At 45.9% G+C, this 13,145-nt stretch overlaps 1 protein-coding gene across 1 annotated transcript in view; it reads left to right on the top strand.

Moving 5' to 3' along the window:
- Positions 1–13,145, top strand: part of Slc9a9 (solute carrier family 9 member A9) — a 538,630-nt gene that overhangs the window by 376,529 nt on the left and 148,956 nt on the right. The window lies entirely within an intron of this gene.

Here is a 13,145-nt window from a genome sequence, read left to right as displayed (position 1 = left end):
AAGGCATCTGGCAGTAGTATGTTGCTGAGTTTAGGGGTTAAAAAGTATTGACCTTGGCTGTAGAGTTGGATCTGTATCCTAGTTCCACTGCTTTCTGAGCCTCAATTACCTCATCTATAAAATGGAGATGACCATGATTCTCCCTCAGGCATTCACTTGCTTATTCTTTTTTTTTTTTTTTTATAGATGCCACATTTTTTTTATCCATTCATCTATTGAAGGGCATCTGGGTTGGTTCCACAGTCTAGTTATTGTGAATTGTGCTGCTATGAACATCGATGTGGCAGCATCCCTGTAGCATGCTCTTTTAAGGTCTTCAGGGAATAGTCCGAGAAGGGCAATAGCAGGGTCAAATGGTGGTTCCATTCCCAGCTTTCCCAGGAATCTCCAAACTGCTTTCCAAATTGGCCGCACCAATTTGCAGTCCCACCAGCAATGAACAAGAGTGCCCTTCTCTCCACATCCTCGCCAGCACTTGTTGTTGTTTGACTTCATAGTGGCTGCCAACCTTACTGGAGTGAGATGGTATCTTAGGGTGGTTTTGATTTGCATTTCTCTGACTGCTAGAGATGGTGAGCATTTTTTCATGTACTTGTTGATTGATTGTATGTCCTCCTCTGAGAAGTGTCTGTTCAGGTCCTTGGCCCATTTGTTGATTGGGTTATTTGTTATCTTATTGTCTAATTTTTTGAGTTCTTTGTATACTCTGGATATTAGGGCTCTATCTGAAGTGTGAGGAGTAAAAATTTGTTCCCAGGATGTAGGCTCCCTATTTACCTCTCTTATTATTTCTCTTGCTGAGAAAAAACTTTTTAGTTTAAGTAAGTCCCATTTGTTGATTCTTGTTGTTAACTCTTGTGCTATGGGTGTCCTATTAAGGAATTTGGAGCCTGACCCCACAATATGTAGATCAGAGCCAACTTTTTCTTCTATCAGACGCAGAGTCTCTGATTTGATATCAAGCTCCTTGATCCATTTTGAGTTAACTTTTGTGCATGGCGAGAGAAAGGGATTCAGTTTCATTTTGTTGCATATGGATTTCCAGTTTTTCCAACACCATTTGTTGAAGATGCTATCCTTCCTCCATTGCATGCTTTTAGCCCCTTTATCAAATATAAGATAGTTGTAACTTTGTGGATTAGTCTCTGTGTCCTCTATTCTGTACCATTGGTCCACCCGCCTGTTTTGGTACCAGTACCATGCTGTTTTTGTCACTTGCTTATTCTTTATTCAACAAATACTGAGAACCTAAGATTAGGTGTTTCTCTAGGCTCTAAGGATACAGCAGAGAACAAACTATGATCTCATTTTCCTAGAGCTTATACTGTGGTAAGAGTGTAAACAAGAATCTGTGATCTTATGTGGTAAGGATCTTAGGTGAGTGTTGGGATAGAAGGTGAAGTAGGGTAAGGTGACAAAATGAAGAGGTCTTTTTTAGGAAGCAAAATCTTGGGGGTGAAGTGACTTTTTATCAGAAACTCAAATGGAGAGTATCAATAAGGAAGGTTTCAAGCAGAAGAAGGAGCAAGCAGAAAGGCCTTCGAAGAACACAAGAGAGCACGAGAGAATCAAATGAGGGAGATGCAGGGCCTTAGGGGCGACAGGCAGGGCCTCCATTGTGCAAGAGCTTGTTAGTCAGGCCAAGGGCTGGCTTTAGCACAAATGTGATGAAGGATTTTAAACAAAGGAGTAACAAGTGACCTGATTCAATAAAATGAAGATTGTCTTGTGGGTGAGAGGCTGGAGAGTGTAGGGTGGATGGGTGAGTGAATGGATGGATGGATGGATGGATGGAGAGTGGGTGGATAGATGGATGGATGGATGGAGAGTGGGTGGATAGATGGATGGGTAGATGGATGGATGAGTGGGTAGGTGGATGGATGAGTGAGTAAATGGATGGACAAGGGTGTAGAGGAGTGGTTGACCTGCTGCTTAGAGGATATTTTAAAGAGTACACCACATATGGCCAAATTGAGAGTTCAGGGCTGAGGTTGGGAACTCTAAAGAAGGGCCACAGAGAGATTGGCATAGAAAAGACAAAAACCACAGCCCATCCAGGGCACAAAATCATCACTTCGATATAAGTCCACATTGAAAGCTGACAAGGTATTTTTCTGGGGGAAAAATATACAGATATTGACTCACATGAATCTAACAATTGCAGTCTTTGGTTATTCTAAATGCCTGAGAGATTCACATGTTCACCTGCCAAGATGCCTTTGATGGACCCTTGGTTTCTCCATGAAAGTGGACAGGCCACTGCTAATGCAGAAATGCCTGTGAACTTGTGTTAAGATATCCAACACAGAGGGAATATTAGCAAGCTGCTAAAACCTGAGGCTTTCTGTGAGGGTCACACCTTATTAGCGGGCACGCCCCCCATCTTCCCTGCTATAACTGCACACCCATTTCACATGACCTAAAATACCCTTTAAAGCTCTAAAAAGTGCCTATTAAGCACATATTCTACTGCAAAGTGGAGAAAGAAATTGGGGGAAGAACTGAGAGAGGTTATAGATCATCCCATTTACTGATGACAGCCTAGGAGATTTGTCAGTGAGTGTTTGCCATCTGAGCAAACAAAAAGTAGGGTCCTAGGAAAATGGGATTTAGGATGAGTGGGTATTGATGGAAGGAAGGAAGGATGGAAAAATGAGAAAGATAAAGGGGAAAAAATCTAGATTAACAAGAAAATATCACACCACAAGGTCCTGGGGAAGGATGAGCCTGACTATGAGCACAAACTTCCTGAAGTCACAAATAGAGCTGGTGTCAGGTCAGAAGATGAAAAAGTCATGTCAGACTTATTCTAAGGCCTGTTCCCCATAAGCATACTTCACACAAAGCTATGATCATGCTGGAATTTCTCATCCCAATATAACACAATATTCAGTAAAAACCCTGCACCAGAGAGGCAGGCCAGCTCCTCCAGATCTCTACTGCTGGCTTCATAGACAGCTTCACATGCTCAGTGGGGTGTGTCCCCCACTCTGCCAGTTATAAACAAAAGAGCAACCTCCCAGCACGCACCCAGCATTAGCCCAGAGTGATTAAAGATATCATTAGACTGACTTAAAGGACTTTCTAATTTCCAACCGGAAGGATTTTGAAATTGCTATGTTCTCAGCACTTGCAAAATCTGTAGGTTGGTCTCCCCAGCAGAAGAAAGTGGCAAAGGAAAGTCAAATACATTCTCAGCCACATCAGCCAGGGTTCGCCATGTTTTCTGCACTGTTCGCTCCATCTTAGCTGTCTCTTTGTAGCCATCAGCACAGTTGGAATGCAGCTGGGGAGAGCTTGCAGGCAGTGCGACGTGGGTCAGCTCATTCTGTGGCTTTGGTACATCCACAAGGTCAGGGACAGGCTAGGTTTGGCACCAGGGTGGCCTCTGAGCTCCTGAAGCCATGGGCTGCTATGTACTTAATTTTAGCACCCGGGGGAGGTAAAGAGCCTTAGAAGACCCACCTCTGCCCCAGATCTCCTGGATTCTCCTTTGTCCCCATGGTCACATATTCCATGAACAGCCTCCTTCCCACCTCCCAGAGCCCTTAACAACCAGCCCAGCTGCCTCATCTCCAAGCCCAGGTCCCTGTGTTCTCTGCTGCCCCCTTTCTTTCTACTCAGCTAGTATTTATGAGGTGCTGTGGAGAAAAGGGGAGTGGGGGGGGGTCCAGAGAAGAAATGCATGGTCCCAGATTTTGGACCCTGAGTAGAAGGACAATTGCATGTGAGTGAGTCCTGTGAAGCCAGGTGTGATGGGTGACCCATAGTGAGGCCCCTCCAGACCTTTGCTCCAAAAGGCCGATGGCTCAGGATGCTCTTCTTGCCCCCATGCCCCTTCTTCCCCACCCTTCTACGTCCTGCTCTGTTGTGGCAACTTCATGAGCCTTTCCTGATTCCACCTCGAGCTGAGCCTTTACACTCTGAACTCAGTCCCCCTGGACTCTGAAAGTGTAGTGAGCTCAGCCAGAGGCAGCGCAAGGTCCTGGCTCAGAAGATGGGCATGGAGGTACTAATCCTGGGTTCTGTCCTTCTTAGCTGTGTCACTTCTTTCTGTATCTCTGCTTTACCATCTTCAAAATGGGGGCAAGAGCATCTATGGCACAGGGCCCTCATGGAAGATCAATTGGGTTAGCTCAGAGGGCGCCTCACCTGTGATAAATGCCTGTACCTGTTACACATTCACAGGCTGTCACTCCCGGCAGGCTGGGTGACTCCCCAGGGCACAGAACCTGCTCCTTTCCTTTGGATCCTCACCACTGCAGCTGGGCACAGCACAGGCAGGACAAACACTCGAGAATTGAATGTTGGACAAATTGAAGAATTGAATAAAAGACAAATCAACAAATGAATGGGCATAAGAAGCAGCAAAAGCCTTGGGCTCTCAGAGCCAAGACACCTGAGTCTAGCCAGGAGCATGATTGTCACCAGTCAAATAAGACCCTGAGTCTTTGTGGGCACTGATTTTCCTGGTTGGGCAGGGTATGGCTCTGGTGGCAGCAGAGGGGGCTGAAGCACCCTGGGCTGGTGGCTGGAGACAGAGGTCCTGTTCCCGTCAAGAGCCAAGTGGCTTGATCCCCAAACTTGGTTTCCTCAGCTGTCAAAACAGATGCTAGACAGACCAGAGGGCCCCAAACCATGCCACTCTCTCAGGCTGGGAGCTTTGCAAAGCAGAATGTTCAGACTCTTGATGTCACTGGGATGAGGCTGGTAATCCGTGTTTTTAAAAAGCTCTGCAGGTGACTGTGGAACTCAGGCATGGGTTTGGGAATGACTGGACTGGATTTCTCGGTCTGGAAGGCAGAGAGATGCTCTGGAGCTCCCTTTGCATGCACACTGAGGGCTGCTCTAAAGAAATCTCCATCGTGTTCCTTAACCCCAGAACCTTCAGTGCAGCGGACTCCCCCGCAAACCTCTGCTCTGTGAGGGGTGGAAGGGTGGAGGCCAGTGCTCTGAGAAGACTGGGCCTCCGCCCCTCCACAGTACATGCAAAAACACACGCACATGTGATAAGCACAGGAGAAATTGCCACCTGCAACTGAGCCATGCCACTTATAAATCGTGATAGGCCTGGTTAATTGTTTTGCCTGTCTAAGCACATTTTGCTTCACCCATTTGTCAAGCTGAAGGAAGGTTGCTTTATAAAAGGGGATTTAATTAAATGTTTTGTCCCAATCTGGCCTTTCCCTTCTACATCTGCATGAGGCATGTGTCATATTTTCCCTGGAGGCAGGAAAACAATTTAGTGGAAATGAAGGATCCATTGATTTACTATTGAAAAAGGAAATGCCAAGCTAACAACTCCCCTCTATAATTTTCTAGTGACCATAAGAGAGAGCCCAGCCATTTAACTTAAAGACAGCATGTTCCCGGTACACCTGGCTCTTTATATCTTTCCGTACCAATTCACGCTGTTATGTTTATAGCCTTGCTCTTGATTGAAATTATTTCACGAACACTCGGAAGAGCTATTTTCTTCCCTGAACAGAATAAATGTTTCTGGTAAGTAAAGTCCTTTGATTGTTTCCACCGACACTTTGGTGACTGGGGGTGGGGAATCACTCTTCCCCAAGCCCCTAGCAGTGGATCACGCCTCCCTGCTGTCATTTAACCATGGGTCTCCCACTGTGGAAAGATTTTAATTTGACCTACTTTCCTGCCTGTTGAGCTGCCTCGGGCCTCAAACGTTCTAGTAGATATCAACTGTTTTCTGGGTTAAAGTCTTAGATTTTTAGCTCAATACTGTGTCCCAGTGCCTCAAAGGAAGCAGGATGCATTCATGGTCTGAGGAAGCTGGTTATGACAGGGCCCTTGCTGGGTGTCCCCTGCCTCCAGCCATCCGGCGGCCACTGATTACCATCTTGGAATCTGAGCCTGTCTGGTGTAGGATCAGGGTGGTTCTGGAAGCACCCTGCTTCATTCTGAGAGGAGGGGGCTTGAGAGTAAACAGAGAAAAAATGAGGGACTGGGAATCAGAAAAACGCCATTGGCCACAGGAAAATCATATCCAATCTGGGGGCTTTGGCATCCATTCCAGTGCTAACGATCTGTGATGGATTCCCTCAGACTTTGTTGAGCACCTGCTATGTGACAGCCACCGTGGCCAGGGCAGTGGTAGGGAGCAGAAGCACATGGCCTTCCCGACAAAGTTTGAGAGTGGAGAAAGCAAGAGGAATCTGCCTTCACAAAAGCAAACATGAGATGTCAGTAGGGTGGTCTGTACCAGGGAGACACCATGCAATGCCTCCTATTCAGCATCCAGGAGGTGGGGAAGGCCTGCAGGAGAAAGTAGGCTTTCAGTGGATGCCTAAGATAAAGAGGAGTTAGCTAGGAGGAAGAGGGCTTCAGGCAGGTCCACCCTGACAGGGGCAGTGCTAAGGAAGACACCCCACTCCTCCAGCTGAGGATGCCTGTTTCCCTGGCTGAGCATTTGCCTTCTCTCTTGTTGGTGCATTAGGAAATGCACGAGCTGACCTCTGGATGGGAGCCGGTCAGCCGGAATGTACTTACACCTAATTAGCCACCAAATTACAGTCCACGGAGAGGAAACGTTTTATTTTGCTGTTTTGTACCAACAACCAAAGCAGGCACATTTTTGCCATTTCCTTTTCCACCATGCGAGAGGAAGGCAAGGGAGCAGCCTCGCCTTCCACTGATTTCCACAAATCATCTAACCGAATTGGAGGGACTCACTGGAACAAGACAGTAACTCACCTCTCAGTTCCTGGCAGGCTGAGCAGGAGCTGGCAGAGGCTGTTTTGCATTTATAGCACTTTCCAGCTGAAGGCCCCAGAGTGCTCTGTGAGCAGTGATGGGCAGCAGGGCCTCGTGCTTAGTCTCCTAATGAATATTCACAGGTGAGGGCCTGGCTCGTTCCCAGCTGGGCTGGCTGAGGAAGGGCCCTACGCTGCTGTCCCTGACAGAAGGAGGACTGAAGCCCAGGCCCCTTCCCAGTCCTCCAGCAGACTCCCACTTCTCCCATACAAATGGAAGCCACCAACCCTGCTATGTGTAGAGGTGCTATGGGGGCTGACGGGGACTTAGAGCAGTCAAGGACAGAGAGGGACTAGGGGAAAACAGGAAAGCCAGTCCTGAGATGAGAGGAGGAGGGTGTTATGGTCTGGATATGAGGCGTTCCCAAAAGCTCACATGTGAGAAAATCCAAGAAGGTTCAGAGGAGGAATGATTGGGTTGTGAGAGTCTTAACCCAATGAATCCCCTCTTAGGGATTAACTGAGTGGGAACTGAAGGCAGGTGGGGTGTGGCTGGAGGAGGTGGGAATTGGTGGCATGGCTTTGGGGTATATATTTTGTATCTGGTGAGTGGAGTTGGCTCTTTCTGCTTCCTGATCATCGGGTGAGCTGCTTCCCTCTGCCACACACTTTGGTCATGATGTTCTGCCTCACCTTGAGCCCTGAGGAATGGAGCCTGCTGTCCATGAACCGAGACCTCTGAAACCATGAGCCCCCAAATAAACTTTTCCTCCCTAAAATTGTTCTGCTCAGATCTTTTAGTCACAGCAGCAAAAAAAGCTGACAAAAACAGAGGGTGAGAAGCAACATGGTGTGGCCTTGGGGTGGGGGGCTGGTTGGTAATAGAGGCACAAACACCCGCCCGACTGACCTATAGGACTGTTGGTGTCTGTGACTTCCCTTTCTATGCTGTTCCTCATGGTACCAGGGGCTCATCTGTCCTTCCAGGAAGCTGACAATCCTGTTTTGGATGTCACTGTGTTAACCCCCAGGTGTTCAGGGATTTGAGCAGAATAGAGAGGAGAGCACCCGTGGCACCCAAGCTGGGGACTCCTGAGGATCTCAGTAGGCCTGGCCTCCTGCCATATCTTAGATCCCACCACTGCACCACCTCAGGCTGATGTTCCTGTCCTTCCAAAACCCCTGTCTCCTGAAAAGCTTGGTTTCACTGATTTGCTCATTCAAGATGTCAGGCAATGTGTTAGATTCCAAATGAAAACGTTTTCCCTTGCTCTAACATCTATTTCCAAGTTTTCTGTAATGAGTCTACAGTATTTTGGATAGTATAGTTTGCCACAGAATTATACCTGGAAATGGAAATGTGTAAACTATGTGTTTTAAATAGTGTTAGAAAAATAGACCAATTATTCTCACTTTTTTAAAGCTCTTATTTATTATCGATGCACTTAATTTGTTCATAATGGTAGGATTTATTGTTACATAGTTGTACATGCACACAATATAACAATGTGATTTGACTGATATCATTTTCAGTATTTCCCCTCCCCCATTCCTTTCCTCTTCTCTACTGATCTCCCTCTGATTTTCATGAGATACCCCTCCCACACACACACACACACACATACACCTTTTCCTTTTCCCTCTCTAGCTTCCACATATGAGAGAGAACATACAACCCTTTACTTTCTGAGTTTGGCTTCTTTTGTTTAACATAATGTTCTCCAGTTGCATTCATTTTCCTGCAAAGGACATGATTTCATCCTTCTTAAAGCTCTTACTTTATAACCTTGACTTTGTTATCATCTCCTCCTCCAAGAAAACATGAGACTACTGGACCCAAACTCTCACTGTTCATCCGCCAGCACACTTCCTCCAACTCAGAGAATGAAGTGCTTTGGGGTTTTTGATAGAAAACAAAACTTTAAAAAAAGACAAATAGAAGACAGTCAGTCTTGGGTTTTGTCCTCAAGATGCCCCATAACAAAGTCAGATAGGAAAGATAATATAAAAATATAATTTTTATACAAATAAAATATTATAAGAATATGTTATAACATGTAAGACAAAAATGAAAGAATTATTTTTAAAGGACTCTTGATGAGGTTCAAGGGAAACCAGTAGAAGATATGTATCCTCGGTGCAGGAAGGGAAAACTTGAGAACAGAGGGACACTGAGGCCAATCCTGCAAGGAGACAGAGTCCAGGACTGCTGCAGAACAGGGTAGTTTACTGAGCCGAGGAAGAGTGGTCAGAGGGGCCCCCGGGATGGACCACATGAACATAGTACAGAGACATGAAATACAGAGACATGAGGAAATGGAAGAAGGGTTGAGTGTGGACAGGTCTTGGAGGGTACAAGGGATTGGGGTGGGGGATCTGCTTCTGCAATCAGGGGCATTGAGACTGTGGGAGTTATACCTGAGTCAGACTGATCCAACAGCAGAGGTTAGCATTAGCATTGCTTAGTGTGGGAGGAGACGAAGATTTATAGAACTGAACCCAGGTGAGGTAAGATGAGCACCCGACCCAGGGGAATAGCCATGGGATAGGGAGGATGGGCAGGGACAGGAAGTGTTTCAGAGGCAGATTGTGGGGGGAAAGGGGTGGGGAAGAATCTTCTTTCAAATCTGCCTTCACTGTATGGGGCCAGCAAGAGGCTAGGGTGATTAATATTTGCAACAGAACACTGCGAAGGAAAATTACAGCACAAAACAGTGGCTGGAAGGAAAATTACAGGACATTCTTCCATGAGTTCTTCTGCTCAGAGAAATTGCAGGAGATGCCAACATAGTGAAAGTCAAACAGGAGACCTCCGAATAAGCAAGAAAGATAATCTGGGAGGCTTCTCTTTCTTTTTCCTTTCTTCCTCTTTTCTTGCTTTTAAGTCATCAGTCACTGAATATTTATAAAGCAGCTACATTATGCAGGAAACCAAAGAAACAATTCACCACCCAGGCCCCATGGTCAAGTGACTCTCAATGCATTTGTAGACAGAACTACATCCGCACGCCAACAGTACATCATATTCTTTAATTTGTATTCAGACACCTTGGAAAAGATGCTGGGACCTGAGCTTGAAAGATGGCTTACATTCAGGGAAACTAAGTGTGTATGTTGGGGGGGTGTCATTAGCTGGTGCTACTAGGTGCTATATACTTGACTGGTTACCTTATTATTATACCCATTTTAAAGGTAAAGAAACAGAGGTGCAGAGAAGTAAGGTTACTTATCCAAGCCAGACAGGTGATAAGACGTAATGGGGCCAGCCAGACCCAAAGCCCATCTGTAGCACAGCGCCCCCTAGGGAGGGAGAAAGAAAGTGGGGAGTCCTCAATGAAAGTTGTCATTCAAAGGTACGGACCATGCCTGTGATGTAAATAAACTTCAAAAATATCCAAATTCCAAAAGTTCAATATGAACCTCTCCACTTACTATACTTTCTAATTGGTCTTAATAAGATTTTCTGCAAAGATCATTCTGCTGTCAACAATCTGCATATTTCCTCAAGATTTGGGGCAGAGTGGGACCAGATGGAAACACACGAATAGACAGAATATAAATTAATTGCTTTCTGGAGAGTTTCCAGAGTCAAACAGGTTTATTCCCTGTGTCCTCTCACGCCCACCTCCTGGCACTCAAAGGGTGAAGAGACACCCAACTTTTTATATTATCAGCAGATCTCGATTAATCTGGCAAATGCCATAAATCAAGGGGCAGTGTGAAATTGGACACTAAATGTATTGGACGTTATTATAAAAAGAGAAATTGGATAATTTCTACTCATTTCTATCTGAAAATGAAAAACTGCCAGGGTAATGAATCTCCTTGATCTGCTGAAATGCCTATCGGTTATAAAGTACTTTTCCATCAAAGAGATAAGCAGAGGCAAAACAATAAAAATTACTCATCACAACATTCTTGAATAAAAGTAAATCAGTCTCCTTGCTGCTTTGGGGGATAACCCTACACACACACTTTCAAGGAGCCAGAGACCATCTATAAAAAGAAAAGAACTACAAAGTTAAAGTCAAGAGGAGCTCTTATTGCCCTGAAGTAAAAAGATATCTACTATTGTTACCTGAACTAGGCATCTTTCCATAAAACCAGGAGCAATGGTGATTCCTATGATTGATCCCAGATAGGTTCGCATGAGCAAGTCTGTCAACCCAAAAGCTATATTTAAATAACTTTTCATCGTCAAGGTTAACCTTCCTCTCATTGTTCAAAGAAAGGAAATTAACCGCCACCATTCAAATCTCCAGGGCCGACTGGTGCTATTGGTCTGATCAGAATGTGTCTTGAGTCCAGGGATGAGAAGTGGCTTCAGTTGGGATAAAATGCAAGATCAGCCAGGTGCCAACCCCTGGGGGGAAGAACTGTTCACAAACTGATCCCAGAGCAACCTGCTTGTTGTACCAACAACTTTCTAAGTTCCTCCAAACCTGGAACCACGTGGCTTTCCCTTCCTGCATGAATTTTGGGTGTGACCGTAGTGTGGCAGCCCTCCAGAAATACTTTTTTTAGTTCCTATTTGTCCTGCATTTGATAATACATACCCTGCACCTCTTAATGAGACCAGTCCCATTGCGGGAGCTGGGATGAGTAAACAATGAAACCAGACTGCGGAATTCTCTAGGCCCATTACATTCCCAGGAGCTACAAGGGTTCAGTGCATGTCAGGTGCCCAGCACCATTCGTAGTCTTACATGAAACAATCCACGCCTACACTGAACAACTATTTATGTGCCATGTACTGTTCTAGGCACTTGATATACATCAGTTAATGAAGAAAAAGAGACAGAAATGCCTGCCCTTGTGGATAAGTATGTAAATTGCATAGTATATTAAATCCTGAGTGGTATAGAATATAGTAGATCAGAGAATAAGGGAGAGTTCAGGGCTGGATGCAGGGATGGGATTGGATTGCAGTTTGGATCAGGATAGTTCAGCTAGGGTTCAGCGATGGGGTCTTGAACAAACTCTTGAAGGACAAAGAGCATCTTGGCAGAGGGAAGAGCCATTAAAAGACCACTGACATGTTGCAGGAATGTCAAGTGGGCCAGGTGGCTGAGGAGTCAGTGAGCAAGAGAGCAGTGGAAGCTGAGTTTGAGAAGTAGGGGAGATGGGGAGATCACACGGGCCTGATGGAACACTGTAAGGATTTGGCCTTTTACTTGAGAAGAATAGGAAGCGTAAGGAAGAGCGATGTGATCTGATTGTAGAATATTCTAAAGCCTTTAAAATACCATTCTGCAGGGAGGCAAAGGTGGAGGCTGGGAGTCCATCGTAGCAACCTGGGCACATCAACAAATGATCCACTACTCTGTGCTGTTGTGACGGCATGAACAAAGATGGCGCCTAGAGCAGAGAGTGTGGCTATTTCTTCCAGGAAAGGCTTCCGAGGGCTGTTGGGTTATAAGTCAGTTTTTCATCATGTAAAGAAATACCTGGAAAAAAAAACACAACTAATTGGCTCTATTTTGATCCACAGTTTCAGAGATTACAGTCTATTGTCAGGTTGGTTCAGCTTGGTCCCACCCCCTATCATTTTCACCACCTCCCAACCATCCATTAAAATTACAAAATCCACTGATGAGGTCAGAGCCCTCATGATCCAATTACTTCCGAAAAGCCTCATTTCTGACTCAGTATTACTGCGTTGGGGATCAAGCCTTCAACACGTGAGCCTTTGGGGAACATTCCAGATCTAAACTGTTAACAGCTGTGACTTGTGAATTCAACAAAAATGAAAGGGGTGGGGGATGGGAAGGAAGGAAGAAAGCTAGGAAAAAAGAGAGGAAGGTAGGAGAGGAGAGAGCATGTGGCAGGAGAGCAGATCTCCCAGAGGCCCCACCAACAGACTTCTGCTTGGTCTGTTTGGCACAGCTGGGTGACATGGCCATTTCTATGTGGAAGGTGGCTCAGAACAAGGAGCTGGGGACTGGGTGTCAGCCAACGGTGCTGCCACAAGTCCTTGAATCCATCTGGTGCAAATGAAGACAGTGCCCTCCCAGGACAGCCTGGCTGCCTGGCACTGGCAGGACTTTTGCCAAGAAGAACTCTCTCTACCTTGGCTGGCACTGTCTGCACCCTCCCCAGGAACTCCAAGTGGAAAGGCTTCCAAACCTTGCCCTTGCTGCCTATTCGTCAGCTTCTCTGATTCCATAGGAAAGTAGAGGCGCTGCAGTGGCCCTCCCTGGAGAAAAGAGGTGTGTGTGCAAGTGTGCACGTGTGCATGTGGTGTGTGTGTGTGTGTGTGTGTGTGTGTGCGTGCGCGTGCGCGCGCTTGTTTGCATGTGTGTCACTCCGCATTTCTTTGAGACAGCAGCACTCCTGTTTTGTCAGCAGAGGTTTCTGTCCTAAGTCATGAAGCATGAAGCCACACGTGTTGGGAGGAACTCACAGCTAGGCATTAATAAATCATGTCATGAA

The sequence above is a fragment of the Urocitellus parryii genome, chromosome 2, assembly GCF_045843805.1.
Source record: "Urocitellus parryii isolate mUroPar1 chromosome 2, mUroPar1.hap1, whole genome shotgun sequence".
NCBI lineage: Eukaryota > Metazoa > Chordata > Mammalia > Rodentia > Sciuridae > Urocitellus > Urocitellus parryii.
The sequence above is the reverse complement of the archived record's forward strand: the minus strand, read 5'-3'. Positions and strand labels throughout refer to the sequence as shown.